Source organism: Orcinus orca, chromosome 5 (assembly GCF_937001465.1).
Source record: "Orcinus orca chromosome 5, mOrcOrc1.1, whole genome shotgun sequence".
Classification (NCBI taxonomy): domain Eukaryota; kingdom Metazoa; phylum Chordata; class Mammalia; order Artiodactyla; family Delphinidae; genus Orcinus; species Orcinus orca.
This window is the reverse complement of record NC_064563.1, coordinates 147,957,401-147,975,157: the sequence shown is the minus strand read 5'-3', so window position 1 is coordinate 147,975,157 and position 17,757 is coordinate 147,957,401. Positions and strand designations below refer to the sequence as shown.

General features: G+C 52.0%; 1 protein-coding gene and 1 long non-coding RNA gene across 9 annotated transcripts in view; one reads left to right on the top strand and one right to left on the bottom strand.

The window, feature by feature from the left end:
* The window catches only part of ADARB1 (adenosine deaminase RNA specific B1), a 116,319-nt gene that overhangs the window by 59,595 nt on the left and 38,967 nt on the right, over positions 1-17,757 (bottom strand). For 5 of the 8 annotated variants that reach the window (XM_049710375.1, XM_049710374.1, XM_049710376.1 and 2 more), the window contains exon 2: positions 8,266-8,401. The gene's annotated coding sequence lies outside the window, so the exon portion shown is untranslated. Of the gene's footprint in view, positions 1-6,766; positions 6,977-8,265; positions 8,402-17,757 lie in introns of all 8 variants that reach the window. The other 3 variants (XM_049710377.1, XM_033418472.2, XM_033418473.2) reach the window with 2 other exon arrangements.
* Positions 13,426-14,262, top strand: LOC117199308 (uncharacterized). The gene is made up of 2 exons (XR_004480524.2): positions 13,426-13,819; positions 14,133-14,262. It is a non-coding gene; the product is annotated as an uncharacterized LOC117199308 (long non-coding RNA).

The window sequence follows — 17,757 nt, the reverse complement described above, 5'->3', positions numbered from 1 at the left end:
CATGGAGCAATGCCGGCAGCAGAGGCCATCTCAAATCTGAGAGGCCTGGGCTGCGCACAGAGAGCTCGGATTCCTAGTTACAGACTGAAGGAAAGTTTGAAACAAATAGTGTCATCAAGTCTGAACGTAAATTTGAAACTGAACTGGGTATGCAATTGATAGCCATGGTTTAGACAGGTATTTCTTTAAAGACTATTTTTGAACCAAACTTTAAAAACAATGTTTTCTGTTACTGATCATTAAAAACAAATGAGAACATATACTTTTTGAAGTATCAAGTAAATCTGGCTGGGCCTTCAAAGAAGACAGTGATTTTGCTCAGTCTAGAGCAGAAAAACCTCTGACCCAGGGAACCTACGTATACTTGATCCTAGGGTTGGTTTTTTTTTTTTTTAACCGGGTATGTGTACATGAAAGAACCAACATAAACGTGCCGACGTAGAAGCAATGTACAAAGGACAAAAATGGTCAGATCTGACTAAAAACTCAAACAAGACTGCATGGAAGAGAAAAAACTTAAAAAGAGATCAGAGGCATCTCAGCCTGGATCTGCAGGGTGGAGAGCCAAAGGCACAGAACTCGTGCGTCTAAGGACCAGACACACGACCAGGGAACACACCAGAGCTGTGAGAGAAGAGAACTCCCCAGAAATGAAGGTCTGAATATGCCACCAAACGGACACCATGTGCACAGAGAAGGTGATAAAAAGCAACGAAAACTCACATTTTTCTCAGCAATATCACTGAAACTCATGACTAGAGAATTCAAAGGAAGTCTAGCCCAGAGCAAACTGGTTACTGAGGCGATGAAGCCGGGCCGGAGGGCGGCGACGGGATATCCCCCAGTCTGAGAGGGGAGTACGATCCCAGCTCGGGTCCCATCAAGCTGGTCAACTACGAAGGTGGGGGGCCCACAAAATCCCGAGTTCCGGTGCAGGGCAGCCCCCAGGCCTCACCTCCACAGACCCGAGGGCACAGGGGCTGGAGGATACACCCCCACCCCAGGTCTGTGTCCCCAAACTTCTGGGAAGGTCCCAGGAGAGGTGGGTGCTATCCTGGGCAGATGCTCAGAGGGACGTGTGGGGGCAGGTCCCTCACTCTACCCGGGCCCCAGAGAACCCCGCTGGCCAAAGTCTACCTTCACTCTAGAAGTCTAGCTCTCTGGCACCCCGTGGGCAGAGTCTGAGCCAGGGCTTTCAGCCCCTGGATTCCATCACTGATCCCGGCCACTGCCTGGCCACACCCACCCCCTGCCCCAGGACCCTGTCCCAGCACACACTGCTGCACAGTCAGCCTGGGGAGAGCAAGTGGAGGCAGGGACAGGACACTAGAGTGGGCGTGTGGGCCAACACGGCCGTAGGGATGAGCAGCTGCAAGACAAGGGCTCACGGGAGAGAAATTTTAAACCTTAAACTTTCACATTATTTCTCCACTTTATGCTGGCAACTCTTCACTAAAGATCAAACACACATATACAAATTGGGGTGAATTTAGTCTTATTAAAATTAGCCATCTGTCACCACACATTCAGAACTTGATAGTATAGACTATTTGGGGTTTTGTTGCTTTTGTATTTTATCTTAATTATAAAACCTATTTGAAATATTAAGCTAAAATAATGAAACTGTAAAATTATATTACACATAAATAAGCAAAGCAATAATTTTTTTAAAGACTGGAACAGATGTATGAAACTGTGCTTTCCAATTCCATACCAGGAGCTCAACTTACTGGAATTAAGTTTATAAATTATTTGATAAAATTTAATTTACAAATAAGGTCACTCACTGAACTAAACCAGCTCTAAGTATTCCATACCACTGCCTCACGGGTCCTTTAAAATGGCTAAAGCAAAGCCAGTGAACAGAAACTTTTCTGCAGGAAGTTGCTACCTGGGCTCGGGGTAGGAACGCAGGACAACCGTGCTCAGGATGTGAGACAGGCTTTTTCTTGCCGTCTCAGCGTGACCTCACAGCGCGACCTACCCCCGTCTGCCCGGGGCTCGCGGCACGCTTGACGTGTGGGCGCCTGATGGCGTGGGTGCCCCATGGCCTGCCCTCACCCCTCACCGCTGCGTCCTGGTGTTCTGTCCAAAGTACGCAATGACACAGAACGCCAACGCTGGACAGGGCCACTCTGTGGTCAGGATGGATCAGGACACCTGAGTGGGCAAGAGGGAACCTTTGGGACGAAGGACACGGGGGTGGTGCTGTACTAACTGCGCACACTGTCAGAGCACATCTAACTGAACACATACAAAGGGTGATCTTTACTGCATGTAAACTGTACCTCAATAAAAGCAACTTTAAAAAATCGCAGGAAAAAAACACAAATAGTAGGAGAAAGTCATAGTCTCAATTTGAAATAAGATGGAAAATACATAGATTTCAAGAAGAAGGAATGAATGGATTCCAAACACAGAATGAATCAGCTGGAAAAGACTAGAACACACACGGGTCTCTCAACAGGACTGCAGAGGAAGGCTTACAGCCGCTCTTGCTGCCGCCGGCTGACTCCTGAGGAGACCGGAGCGGGGGAAGCGAGCAAACTGCCCCACACTCAGCTGCAGCCACCTCTCACCACCCCGCCCTACCACCCCAGGCAATGCAAGAATGCAGGAAGAAGACGGCACTGAGCAAAAAAGACACGACCCAACTATAAAGCAGGTTCAAACGTGGCACGACTTTCGGCAGTTAGTGTAGTGTCCTAAAAGAGAAATCACTTAAAAATTTTCCTCTGCACGCACAAGTGTGATGGAGGAGGAACTATCACCTGCATCTTACCTGGCTCTGTAGTGAACACCGTCTGCTAATCATAATAACATAAATGCCATGTACGGATTTGAAACTGAGTGAACCATGGTTACAAAACAGAAAATAAAATTTTCTACTTTGGTAACATTAAGAAACCCAGAACACCAAAGCTGACAGAAGCTGAACAGCGGAGAGTGAGGAGGAGGTGACGGGCAGGGTAGGGTAAGTGGCCAGGTCCACCTGACACGTGGGGAGCCAGGAGACGTCCGAGGTCCAAGAAACTGGCTAAGAATCCGCAGTTCCTAAGACAACCAGCAGGGAACGTGGCTGCCAACCTGGCCGGCTGACCCAGTGCTCCTCCCCAAGTCCCCTTCCTCCTGCCCCCTCTTGCAGAGATGTTACAAGAGTTAAATACTCGCTTTCTCAGTCTCCTTTGTGACTACAGCTGGCCACACAACATTGTTCTGGCCAACGAGATATAAATGAAAATATGCAGAGGCTTCTGGAATGCCCCTGATGAAAACGACAGAAATGGGCTGCACTGCTTGCTCCTTCCTTCCCAGTTGTTATTGCCTTGAACACAGATGTGATGGCCGGAGCTGCAGCAGCCACAGTGCAGACATGAATGGTTAGGAGAACTGCAGAGACACCGAACCAGACTCCTGACGTGGTCGTGCTCTGAGCCAGCTCTAGCAAAAACCTACCTTTGCTTTACTTATGAAATAAGTAAATGAATAAACCCCCAGTTGTTTAAGATACCACAGGTCATGTTTTCTGTTACTTTCAGCCAAAAGCACTCCTAAATGACACGGGAAAAGAAGGGAAGGCAGAACTGTAAGTGAGCTAAATCCTCCCGTATCTAAACTGAAAGTCAACAGATACTGTCCAAAATTAACAAATCAAATAACTGCACGTGTATTATTAAGAAGCAGGAAGCACGGCAGTGACTGCCATCCGCACCAACAGCAGAGCACCCGCCCAGCCAGCCCTGGAGAAAGACCTTTCCAGACCTCCTGCCATTGGTCACGGCCACGTGACGACAGCTCTACCCACTGGGATGGAAACAGAAGCATCACGAGGCAGCTTCTGGGAACCTCTCCAAGAGACAGCACACAGGTGCCCTATATCACACCCGCTCCAGCACCTGCCCCAGCTATGGGTGGTTCACACACAGCAGACCGAACACCAGGACAGACGGACACCAGGACAGACGGTCTGGGCCTGGACGGGCACTGCTGCTTCACCTTCCTCCTGGTGAAGCTCCTCACGCGGCGCCTCTGTCCCCGCAGCCAGTCCTCACACTGGCCAATCCAGAAACACAGGTATCTACAACTCTTTAGAACAATCAGGGCTGCCTCTGGGGAGGGCGAGGACTGCGGACCGCTGCTTTCCACCAAAAGCCCTTCTAAATTACGTGACTTGTCTGACTTCGGAAGACATCGCTGGTAAAAACTGAAAAACAGAACCCAAGCAGGCCTGGTCTCCTCTCCCGCACCCCCACGTGCCTCCGCCCAGCCGGCCTCGGCCCTGCCCCTGCATGCCCCCACCCACCACAGTCGCAGCCCCTCTTGGGCCCACCAGGCTGCTGGGGTCCTCTCCTGCCCCTGCCCCCCCGCCCCCTGCCCACCTCCCCATGCCATCTGCCTGGAAAATACACACCTTTCAAGACTCCTCCCGCCTCCACGAAGCCTGCGGCCCCTACCGCAGGGGGGAGAACAGGCCACCTGCCTCTGGCCCCTACTTCTGTAACAGCAGCAGTAGACACACCACTGTCGTCACCTGCTCACTTCCCTTCCCCCCAGCCATGTCCCCGCCCCAGTGCCCGCCTGGGCAGCGCTGCAGAGGCCTGAGTTCCACCATGATCCAAGAGACCCACCCCTTCCTCTAAGCAGCTCTGGGCTTTGTTCTTCCAGAACGGGCCCCACGGAGCTCTCATCGCCGCTGCCAGCTGCTGCCCCACAAACTTGAGGGAGTGATGGAGAGACCACATCAAATGCCCTAGCCCACGTCCAAAACGTCATCCGTAGACCGTAAGACCAGCAAGGGCCCGCAGCATCCTGGTAATAAGGCGGTCAGGAGACAGCCTTCCAGAATTCTCCATCTGCACAGGAGGGGCAGGGGTTCTCTGATAAATTCAGCATTTCGAATTTTACAGAGGGGTGACTACACAACGAATCTGTCCACAAGAGGGCACTGCTGTATTTCTACAAGTCCCTCCACGAGGAAACAAGGAAAGAACACCAGATTTTTCCTGTATCTGTTTCTTTTTACACGTTAGTCTTAAGTATCTGGAGCCATTATTTGGCATTTAGTCATGACCAGAGCACAAAACAGCTACAAGAAAGTCAGCAAGCAACTACTAAGAGCAGCAGATACCACTCTGCACCCAACACGGCAAAGGCAATTGAAGTTTTATTCACTAGAGTCAGACTTTTGAGGTTAACTGTGCACCATTTTGCTTGCAGCCACCCTCAGGCGGGGGTGTGGAGAGAAGGCGTGTGAGGGTCCCTCCTGGGTCCTCTCTGCGACACCACCCCCTGGGAGAGGTCCCTACCCCTGCCCTGAGGGTCCCTCTCACGGCCGACGCTGCCTGGAGTGACAATGACTCTTCTCCGTTCCCACCAGCATCAGCGGGTGATGTCCGGCCCGTCCCACCCTGGTCCCGAGGGCCTCGGTCAGTGCCTGCCCACAGATGCAAGGCACCTATCTGCTGGGTGAATGAAAGAGTGGGGGGCGCAATACACATCCTTCTTGAACACTGCAGCAGACCCGTGACCTCACAACCAGGGGCGCATCTTCCTGGACGCGCTTTGTGGAGCTGACGCTGATGAGTCAGTCCAGATGACACAAGGACACTTTCTCAGTGGCAGTGACTCCTGCCAGAAACTCACTGAGAATCACTCTTCGTTCTCAGCCAAATTTTGTTTTATTTCACTGACCTTCAGGAACGTTTATAAACTGAAGTGTCATCTGTGTTAAATAGGTTATGTTAGCCAGTAAATTACACTGAAGGGGAAAAATGTCAAGTATTTGCCCCCATGTAAGGAGTCCGCCCCCTGCATAAGCGCTGGGTGTCCCTGCAGCGATGCCTCTCCCCACCTCGGGCACTAGCAGCCCTGGAGTCGCCTGCACTCGCGGGGGCCCACGCCTCACGCCGCGGGGGGCTCCTCCCCGGCCCACAGCTGCTCCAGCCTTCAGGACACCCTGCAGGCCTGTGAGGACCTCGACGCCACCCTGTCCCCGACAGCCCCTCCCTGCCACATTCTCCTCTCGACCAAGCCTTCTGTCAGTGACCGCTGGGGGTGGCAGTGGTGGCCACGTGTGGACGTGGTCTGGTCGTCGCAGGTCTGGGGCACTCTGGCACCGTGCAGGGAGAGGGAGTGTGTGGGACAGCAGGACTGTCCCAGAAACAAAGAACTGTCCTGCCTGAAGCACTACCATGCAGGTGACGAAGAGGTTCATGGTTCCTCAAGCCCCGTTTCATATATAATCAACTTCCAACACACCCAACCATCCAGAATCGTAACTGCCAAGCGAAAAGCAGGGAGAGCTGCGTCGCGCTTCTCCAAGAATGAATCCACGAGCTGAACGCCATCCCACTCATCTACACCCTCGGTCTGTGCCACCCTTGCAGCGCCTGCGTCTCTGCATTTACAGGCGTGCGTGCACAGGGTCCTCCTGAGAGCCGGCGGTGCCCGGCGTTCACATGTCAACACGAGAACTATTTCGTGGTACGTTCTTAATTTCTCTTTTATTACATTTGAATACGGTTGTAATTATATAAAGTGGTACCTTCTATGATTTCATTTCAGAATAAAAAGGGGAGTTAATCAATATTTGTTATAAGCAGAATGCTGGGGTTGGCGGCAGTGAGACACACCGAGGAAAAGCCCCGGCGTCTGAGCAGACTCAGGGCTTCCCTGGGCCTCCCTCAGATGTGTGCAGCTGCGTAAGTGCTGCAGCGGTTCCACAGCACAACCCCCGAGACGCCCCGACCTCGGAAGATGTTCTCACCTGTAAGACACAAGAAGCAACTTCAATCTTTTTAAGGAGCAAGAGAGGCAAAAGCTGCAACTGTGCCTGAAACTAAAAATACAGGCTCCCTCCAGCGTCACCGTCAGATGGCAAATGAGGCTACTGACAGGAGCGCTTCCACCAGTGGAGACTTTTTCTGGCCACTTCCATGGGTTTTTTTTTCTTTTTCAAATCACTCTGAAAAAAAGACTAATACATCAGATTATTGTTGCCAGAATTAGCTCTCATTTTATGAAACAAATACGAAATGTCTGTTCTGCAACCAACATCTGTCAGCACAGAATCAGCAGGAGACGCGATTCACGACGTTGTGGTATCGGATCATCCCCAGCCCTCCGTCCTGCTTCAAATGCCACCTTTTGTGCTTGGTTATTTCTTCTATGCCCTCAAGGACAATTTACTTGTGCAAAGGAACATAAATAACTCGCTTCTCCGGTACATGCTTACATTACATAGAAAACACTTTCTATTTCACTTAAACAGCATAATTAATGAGGCAGTTTACGTCTATGGCACCTTGGACGTAGGTGGCCATAAATCACACTTCACTTGCAGCACTAAAGCACGTCTCACTCTGGGATTCTCGCCGTCTCTCAATAAACTGCAGCTACAGAGAAACTGATTCAAGATCACTAATCGAGCTGAAAGATGAGCTGTGGTTGAACATAAAACTCCACCCCTCTGGCACAAGCAGCGGTAAAAGTAACCTTGGTTTTGCCCTCGCCATGTGCCAAAAAAAAAAAAGAAAGAAAAAAAAAGCATCAGTCGAAGAGTAAGCAAAACCTCTTTTAAAGGCCTCCCTGGGAACCAGGTGCCTGACATTCTTGACGTCGACAGACACAGAAATGGCAGGGGGGCCTTTCCAGGCGCACCTCTCCTCCCCCACCCGACCCCGTGGGCTCCACGTCTGCCCCGTCCAACGTGCCCCGGCCCAGAGGGTGCTGTGATGTGGCAGCCACTCCCCAGCCCCCAGCGAGGGAGCGAACGTACACAGAACGCGCTCCTGCACTCAGCTGCCTCTGGCGGCCACTTCCCTATACTTCCTCCCCGTGAAAAAACCTCCGTGAAAGTTCAACGCTAGACCTTCTGCAGGCCGCAAATTAACCTGACGTCACACTACCGCGATTTTAACACCTGTCTCAACTCCTCTCAAAAGCAGACGCTGAATCATGTAACAGTCACAAAAATAAGTGCTAACGAAATGTTCTTTTAATCACCTCAAGGAAAAGAATTTGCGGCAAAGGCTTCCCAGCAAGTCCAGCGTGGCGTCCCCTCTGCAGGGACCGCGCCGGCCGCTGGGGGGCAGCAGAGCACCGGCCGAGAGACCGCAGGGACCGTAACAAACCGTCTCTGCTGGAAGCGAGCCCATCACACGCATATTAAATGGCAAGCCGAAGGCTTAACTAATCATCTACGGCAAGCCAGAGGCACTCCTGTTAGTCAAATGTTAGCAGAGATGTACGCGTGTTTGCTCTTACCTCGCACTCAACGTGTTTCTGTTTCCTCGGCCCTTCGGTGCAGGTGGGGCGGAGAAGACCTAAGTGCGGCGTCTGGTTGGCGAGCTTCCTTCAGGCCCCTCTCCAGCTCTCTGTGCCCAGCCTGAAAGCCTTCCCTCTGTAACAGAAGCATTCCATCACTTTGCATTAATTTAACTCAATAGTAAAGCTTTTTCACCAGTGCAGGAGCTAACTCTAATAATAAATATTGTTAATTAAAAGTCCTCTCCTTGGGAGATGATCCTGCAGGTCACACAGCACAGGCAAAAAAAAAAAAAAAAAAGAGCCCTCTCCTAACCAGGTTTCACTTACTTTTACTGCACGCTTACGATTTTTAACGCAGATACCCAATGATCAATCATGCCTTCACCCCCGCGACGACAGGCAGACAGACGCGCACGTGACAGGCGCCACCGGATCTCTGCTGGCGGACGTGCAGCGCAAACGAGCACCGACCCACGCGCTAAGGAGGGGGGTCTCAGGCAAAGTCCTGTATGGACCTATCTTCCGAAAAAGGGAACGTCACACGCACGGGCCTGCGCACGTGCGTGAGTGCAGACAGACCCAGAGGTGCACATTCGGCATCCTCCCTGCCCCTTCCCACCCAGGCTCAGGAGCTGAGGCCAGCCCGGCGTCTGCATCTCCATGTTATCTCCCCGCCGACCAGCAGCACGACCGCAACACGCTAAAACACCTACAGAACCTGAACATGGGACGTCTCTATTTCCTTTTGAAAAACAAACTGATATCCAAATGACATCTGTGCTGGGCTCCTCCCGTCACCCACCCACAGCGTCACCCACCCCATCACCACCCGGCGGCCCACCTCCACGCCCGGGGGGAGACAGTAAAGGGGCGCTGCCTCGGTGCCCACTTCCGCGGCAGGTGGGAGTGGGTCGCAGCAGCCGGGACACGACCCCCCGCACTCCAAGGAGAAAGAGGAAGGACCAAGTGCGAACCACCAAGGGGTGAAGTGTCATTGCAGGAGCTTCACAAAGCGCAAGTCCACAGACTAAAACAGAGCAAGGGGAACACGGCAGGAGCGTCACGACAAGAGGTGCGGAGCTGCACTCGGACACACAGAGGGGTCTGTAAACTCAGACCTTTAAAGTACTGGAACGGGGAGATGGAGACTGCCATGCTCCCAGGGGACTGCAGGGCCGTAAGGGCGGGCTTTGGAGCAGGGCCCTGGGCGGACACCCTGGCTCTGCGAGCGGTGACTCGGCCTCTCCAGCTCCTGGGACAACACGCTCCAGACCCACGGCCCCCTCCAGCCATTTGAGTGACCCCAGCTGCGGTCCCAGTCACCGTGGAGCACAGGCAGGCCGTTCCCTCACACCCGACCCACAACATCACGAGCACAACCAAACGGTGGCTGTTCTCAGCCCCCGAGTTTTGGGGAGGGTAAGTTAGGCAGCAAGAGACCACCGAAATGGAGCTATCGCTGCAAACCCCGACAGCACTAACGGAGAGTAAGAGGGTACTAGGAGCTTTATTCCAAAACTCTGGTAAACTGAGGCAGAATGAGCAAATTCCAAGAAAAACGCAACTCATCAACGCTGACTCAGGAAGAAACAGAAAATCTGACTAAACTACCAACATTAAAGAATTAGAATCAAGAAAGAAAACTCAATGTACAAAGAACACTCCACGCCTAGATGGCTTCTCCAGAAAGTCCCACCCAGCATCCAGCAGGAACACATCTGTAAAGCACATGAAGAAAACGTATGGGCCAAACTCACTCCTGAAGACGGATGTAAAAATCCTCAACAAAACGTCAGCAAACGCAATCCAACAATGTTTTTAAAGGCTGATACAGCATGGTCAAGTTGGATTTGTGCTGGGAACACGAAAATGACTGCGTGCATGAAAATCAGCTGATGTAATCCACCACGTTAGTAAGTCAAGAGGGACATAAGAGAATATACCCACGACTCCGTACGTGAAGCTCAATCACAGGCACAGCTAAGCTGGATTCTGAGGGGTGCACGCTCCGTGGTAAACTAAAAAGAACGGCAAGGACAGGGTGACTCGGAAACACAGGACAGTGGCCATATGGACAGGGAGGGAGGGGCAGTGGTCAAGGAGACGGAGACACAACGTCTGTTTTTAACCCAGGGGGCGGCTGCACGGACGTGTCATCAGAACTACTCTCTTGGGCTTCCCTGGTGGCACAGTGGTTGGGAGTCTGCCTGCCGATGCAGGGGACACGGGTTCGCGCCCCGGTCTGGGAAGATCCCACATGCCGCAGAGCGGCTGGGCCCGTGAGCCATGGCCGCTGGGCTTGCGCGTCCGGAGCCTGTGCTCCGCAACGGGAGAGGCCACGGCAGTGAGAGGCCTGCGTACCGAAAAAATAAAAAATAAAAAAAGAACTACTCTCTTACACCCGCACTCTTCTGCGGGAACCACACAGCTCACAACACAGATGCTTGAGGCAACAACCAGGCACGGAAAGCAATCCACGCCTGCAGTGCCCACGGCGTCCAGGAGCATCGTCGATCGTGACGGAGCCCCGCACAGCCAGCCCGGGAACCACGCGGGCGAGGGCACCGGCCGCCCGCAGTCGGGCTGGTCTGCCGCATCCACGCGCGGCCCCTCAGCAGCCGCGGGTCCTCTGCGTCCGCAGGCCGCGCAGCGCCGTAGAACCGACGGCTGATCGAAGACCGAGCGGGTCACGCCCACGTTGTTCCAGGGCCAACTGCAGCCGCCACACGACGGACCAGATGAAGCCCGTGGCGGCGGCCGCCGGCCAAGCACCTGCAGCAGCAAGAGGGCTGTGGCGGCAAGACCGCGAGGGAAGTCAGGAGAGGCAGCCAGAGGTTTCCTACTTCCTGCAGAAGACAAGAAGAAAGACCCTGTGGGGAAAGGCGGGGAGCTTGGGGAGCCAGGCTCTGGGGGGAAGAGGCCAGTGGTGAAGCAGGGCTGAGTCAGAACCCTGCCCCGTCTCGTTCGCCTGGATGCACCATAGGAAACGGGCAGAGCACGGGACACCCTTAAACCCCCAAACGGGGTGGAGGTGGGGTGGGACACACAGAGGAGCCCCGCCAGCTGGTGGCTCCGTGGCCTCCGGCCCTGACACGTTCAGGCACCACCGCCTTCTGAAGCCTCCTCCTGGTGACTGCGCCTGGCTCGGGACACCCTCCTCTGACAGCGGCGTGACCCCAAATTAGTTGGGCTGGAGGGCTTTCTACAGCAGGTTCCAGCCACCTCTCTGCTGACAAGAGGAGTTCAGATGCCACAGCAATGATGATAAAACAGGGGTCACGTAAGATTTAGCGCGCCTCGTACTAACTGCAAGTCCAGAACTAGTTGTGTTAAGATAAATGCCTCACTCAGCACTTGAAGGATTGCTGTGCCCTGATAATCCCATTGATTAAATGAAGCAATTGCATTTCCTTTTAAAGTGCTACTTATCGGTATAATTTAATGAGACTGGAAATTAGGGCTTAACCCTGCCACAAAACAAGTGCTCTCATTTTCTACCTTGGAGGTGTGTAAACCTGTTACATGAGCGTGCAGATTCTCCGATGTTCAGAGACACCGATTATTCAAGATACAAGGCTTGTGTGCTCAAGGCAAGTGAACAGGTGAACGATCACCTGAGGGACGCCGAGACAAGCAGCGGCCTCTCCGCATCACTGACAGCGGCCACTGCGTTAAGTGCTTAACTAGTCCTATGAACAGGTACCCACCAAAGAAGGATGGCGAGCGGACGGGCACCGGGAAGAGAGGCTGCAGGTGGCGCCCGAGACACGGAGCCAGGGCAGGGAGGGCGCCGATGCCCCTCCGCTGACACAGAAAGCAGGAGGAGTCCATCAGGATGCTTTTGGTGAGAGGGAGAGGGGAGGCCTCTCAGGAGAAGCTGGCATGAGAAAGAGGAATCCAGGCTGTGTTTTCAGAAAGATCACGCTGACAGCTCTGTGGGCAAAGGCCAGAGGGTGAGGCTGGGACAGTTAGGGGACAGAGGGATTACAGAGACGGAAAACGTCAGAGGTATCTCAGAGGTGCAATGGACAGGCCTTGGGAATGAGGCCTGCAGGGGGAGGAATGAAACGAAGCCGGAGTGCCTCCAAGGATGCTGGCTCCTTCAAAGGGGCAGAGAGGCTTTCCAATAACCAATGTGAGAAAATCAAAAGAAAACAGGAAATTTTAGAAGGTGGGTGTTTTCAATTGTTCTGAACTATGACAGCCTCTGCAGTACATTAACTGGGGTCGTTGATATTTCAGCTTCAACAAGGACAAAACCTTTCCTGGCTGAGATTCCGTAAGAATAAAGTCAATTCTAGTATGTGAACTACTATGGAGAGAAGTGAAAGCTTCACGTGGTAAAACTGCAATGAACACTTAACTACAAGAACGTTCAACTAATCAGTACAAATCCCAAGGAAGGGGATCCGCCATTAGACAATATCACGCAGTCAGGGCTTGATAAACGGGGCAGGGAGGGGGACACTGGCCCTCAGTTCCTGTGATACTTCTATGAAGAAAGAAATGCCCAAGGAAATGGTAGTCTAGTCCAGAGGTCTTGGTTTGATTTAATCTTTTTTTTTTTAATTAATTTATTTATTTTTGGCTGCGTTGGGTCTTCGTTGCGGTGCGCGGGCTTCTCACTGCGGTGGCTTCTCTTGCTGCGGAGCACGGGCTCTAGGCGTGCGGGCTTCAGTAGCTGTGGCTCGCAGGCTCGGTAGTTGTGGCACATGGGCTTACGCGCTCTGCGGCATGTGGGATCTTTCCGGACCAGGGCTCGAACCCGCGTTGCCTGCATTGGCAGGCGGATTCTTAACCACGGCGCCACCAGGGAAGCCCCTGATTTCATCTTTTTTGTACGATTTAAACTCCATTTGGAATTCCCTGGCAGGCCAGTGATTAGGACTTGGTGCGTTCACTGCCAGGGCCCGGGTTCAAACCCCGGTTGGGGAACTAAGATCCCGCAAGCCGCGCGGCGCAGCCTAAATAAATAAAGTCCATTTGGGAAGTGCTCTACACGGCACATTTTGTTCCGTGACGTCCGAGAACCACACTTGTCACTGCTCCCGCGCAGGGCCCACTTTGGACTGAGTCAACGGGACTGGGTCCAGGTCGAAAACACTGGATCCACCTCGTCCTGAAGGCTCAACCAAACACGCTTCTCACATGACCTTGGTACCTCCCAACAGTGCCTCAATTTACCAACCTTTCATTTCCCCTGCATTTTGGGCTTAACAGACCAACCAAAATGGACTTTGTCATTTGCTCTACTTAGTGAGTTAAATACATTCCAGGTTCTGAGCAAATACGCATAGCGTACTTTCCCTCATAAGCAAGATTCCTTTGGGATGAAGTTACTGCAACAACGTGGCTGGGTCTCTGAGTCATCACGCCGAGTGAAGCAAGCCAGACCAAAAAGGGACGTGCTGCCTGACCCATCCGCGTCAATTCCAGAAGGTGCAAAGGACCCACTGTGGCAGGAAGTGGGCAAGTGGGGTCGTGTTCATGACCTTCACAGGGCGCTGCTCCCACGGGGTCTCGAGACTCATCCAGTTGTATACGTCACAGGGTACAGGGTCTGGGCACGTGTCAACCGCACCTCAAGAAAAGCTGTTTTTAAAAGAGACTACTTTGGGAGATCAGCTGGGTGCTTTGTGACCACCTAGAGGGGTGGGATGGGGAGGGTGGGAGGGAGGGAGACGCAAAAGGGAGGAGATATGGGGATATATGTACATGTATAGCTGATTCACTTTGTTATACAGCAGAAACTAACACACCATTGTAAAGCAATTATACTCCAATAAAGATGCTAAAATAAATAAATAAAATTTAAAAGACTACTTTGTTCTGAATTTTAAAACCCCTCTTCCTATTTTTTGAAGTGAATTGGTAACATTACTGGAAATATTTTTATGACCTGAAGGAAATGTTATTTTTTCAAACTTTCAACAATCAAATACTTCATGGGAAATTAACGCGTGTTGCAAACATTAAAACAATTCATTAAATAGGTGGGAGACTTCTCCCTATCTCTCTATATTTTATTGTTTTATGATGTTTTTTAGAGAAACCCAATGTTCCCACCAGTAGGAATGAGCCCTGCGTCTCCACAGGAAGAAAGCAGGGATGGAGTGGGGGAGAGAGAGACAGAGACAGACAAAGAGAGAGGGAGAAACACAGAGAGACACAGAGAGAGAGAGGGACAGAGAGTCACAGAGAGAAGGGGAGCGAGGAACAGAGACAGAGGCGGGAACAGAGCGGGCGAGCAGGGCGCTGTCACCGCAGCGCCCAGAGCACAGCCTCCCCCTGCCTCTCCTGCACTCAGGCCCAGGACGATGCTGACACACAACGAAGGCAGCACCGGCCGCACCCAGCACAGAAAAGGGGCGACTCAGTCCCGGGCTCAGCGGGGACGGCCTGAGTCTCCAGGACGGCAGGTGCAGCAGGTGCGGAGGGACAGGCGCTCGGGGCCTCCCTGTCCTCAGCTCCTGTTCCCTTCAGGACAAACCAGCAAGGCCAGCGGGTGAGCGAAAGAGGGGTCTTTGCAGGGGAGCCCAGAGGCATGCGGCCTAGACTCCCCCATCCCAGCCGACAAAGCACAGGACCAAGAGAAACGTGAGGAGGACCCAGGGCAGCAGGCGAGGGGGGCCTGGCCCAGAGGATGCCCGCCCGCCCTAGGGCCACAGCCGCTGCCCACAGATGCCGGGAAGCTCACCACGACGGCCCCGCCCACCTCCCCCCCAGAAACCTGGACTGGATCATGAAGAGAACAGCCGGAGAAAACGAAAAGCCCTCCAGACTAAAATGCACGAGCCAAGCACACAAAGGAGAGTGAAAGGAAGAATTAAATGCAAAGGAACACTCAGGAGGCTTCCTGTAACCGAGAGAACAGGGACCCGAGACCCGCACAGGTCAGAGCAGGTGAGGAAAGATGTTAGGGGCAGCGGCCCCGGGCGGGGGAGCGCTGAGACCGACCATACACTTCAAGGTCTAAAAACACCAATAATGTGGACACTTCCCTAGGGACGTGTGTCCCTGGGTGACAACAGCGCCAGCTTCTACCATCACATCCTGCGTTACATAAACTTGGGACATCCACCAGCCACACTCGATCAGATTCATGTCAAACTAACACGTTCTCATTAGCTCTTAACTAAAATCCAACCAAATGTGATAGCTCTGTATTTCTCAAGTAATGTTATAACTTTAAAAGTATTCGGTACGGTTATTTATCAAATACTGACAATTAATATATTCTATAATCCACTGCAAGGAGATGAGCTGTCTAAATAGGAAAAAGCCTTTAATCATTTTTGATAGAAAGTTCTCAAATCTGTCTCCTTGCTCTTACATAAGATGAACTAAATATAAGTTTTTAACCAGAAAATGCCCTTTGGTTAGGGAACAGAGAGGAGAAAAGGGCAGGTCCTTAGAAGGAAGGAACCTCCCGTGGTGGGGAGACCAGCCTCCCTGGGTAAATAAATGAAAGTAACTATTATAAACTTAGACCCCAGAGACCAGGAGGCCGGGGCCCGGGAGGGATGGTAAGACCCCCGCCAGTGGGAGGGGAGGGGGCAGATCCCCTTCCACGGTGAGAAAAGCCAAGGCATCTCGAACGGCACCTCGGGCCTCTGCCAGCAGCGCCACAAGAGGGTCCATCTCAGAAGGGGGGGGTCGCGGAGAGAGAGTAGCAGGAAAGAAGCAAGGTGGGAACAGGCGGCTGTGAGCCTCACAGGCCCTCAGAGGAGGGAAAGGGGGCCATGCTTCCTGACTCTCCTCACAGCCGCTGGGACCTTGGCTGGAAACCCATCAAGGACGTTGCAGGAATTAAAAACTACTGCCAACTTCTGTTACAAACAGAGACACAAAAACCGTAACCAAAGTACGAGCAAATTCAAACCCACGCACGTCTGGAAAAGAGCACGTCACAACCAAGTGCGACGTGTCCACACCAAGAAGCGGTGGCTGGCTGCAGTCTGAAAATAAATCAACACTCCACGTCGCCAGTGACATTTCTACTCAAGAGCACTTTCACTCGGACTCCTCAGTAACCCCAACTGGCATCTCCCTCAATGTCCACTGGTGTGATGAACCCGGTACTCTGCTCAAAAACCACACCCCACTGTGGAAGAGAACTGAAAACAAGGAGAGAAGAAATACAGAAGCTGAGAGGATGAAAAACAGTATTTCTGCCAATCATGAAAATAAAGACCAAGCACATAAAAGCCCCCGCCCCCCGCTTCCTTCCCTGGGGAGGAGGAAGGGCGACAGGGCTCGGTGTCCGTCAGGAAGTAGCAAGAAGAGCCACAGGGTGAGGCAGGGGGGACAGCCAGCTGGCCACGTAGCCTCTGTCCTCTGTTCTCCACACGTGGGACGGCCTCCCGGTGGGCGCCGGGCAGAGGGCTGCTCCACACTGTTCCTAGAGCAGGGGTGCGGAGGGTTCCCCAAGTCCGTGGAAAGAGTGAAATTAGACACAAAATGGTGTGTCTGTGTGTCCAGGCGCATCTTCCCAGTGAAAACGGACAGGGCTTCAGTCAGATGCCCAAAGAGCCCCTGGCCTGCAACCTGTTTCAGGTGAGGATCTAACCACTGGCTGTGACTGACCCCAAACCCAGTCCTCTCTTTGGCACTTAACCAACAAAACATGAGGGCCTTTCCTTTTCCAATACTAGTTGATGGTAACCTATGAAGTGTTATTAAGGAGCACGCAAATCTGTAATTCCTAATGCACAGCTGGGGTGTCCCGAGTTTGCAGACAGAAGTGTGGTCCCCACACCTAGCACAGGCGCCCGCAGAGGGCCACGCGTCCCACGTTCAGGAAGAACACTTCATTTTCGACGACAGCTTTAATTTACCATGGATTTCAATGGCTGCTATTGTTATTTTTATCGCTATAACTTTAGCTTTGTTTTATCATTTCTCATTAGTTTAATATGGGTTGTTTGTATACACAGGGATGAAAATTTTGTCAGCTTTCTGGAACAATAGTTTTCCAAAAACTAAACTTACCAGCATCATAAATCATCTCCGACTTTACTGCAAAACACATGCACAGAACCCCTCCGAATCGTAGGGGTACAATGAGGTAGAGATGTCTCATTTATTGGCAATGTGCTGACTCCCAGTATATGAAATTTAACTAACTTGCAACACACTATCAAGGTAAGCGTAACAAAATTACCCAGCTATTTTTAAGTTTATGGGGCACTGTTACATAATACAAAATGACAAGTAAAAGTACAAACCGTTTCTTAAAAGATTTATATATGCTGCTGACAAATTTACTGGAACTGCCTCATTTAATTTCTTCCCAATCCTTTGATAATGTTGAGCAATTTTTCCAGGGGAAAGAAACCCCCGCCCCCCCCGTTCAAGATGTTCAAAGGTACAGAACCTTGCCACTAACAGTGATCTAAAGACTTTTAATTGTAAATAGTGGCAAAGTCCACATCTTCCTTCCTTTCTTCCCAAGGCCCTGTTGAAAGGTCAGAAGAGGTACTTCCTGGC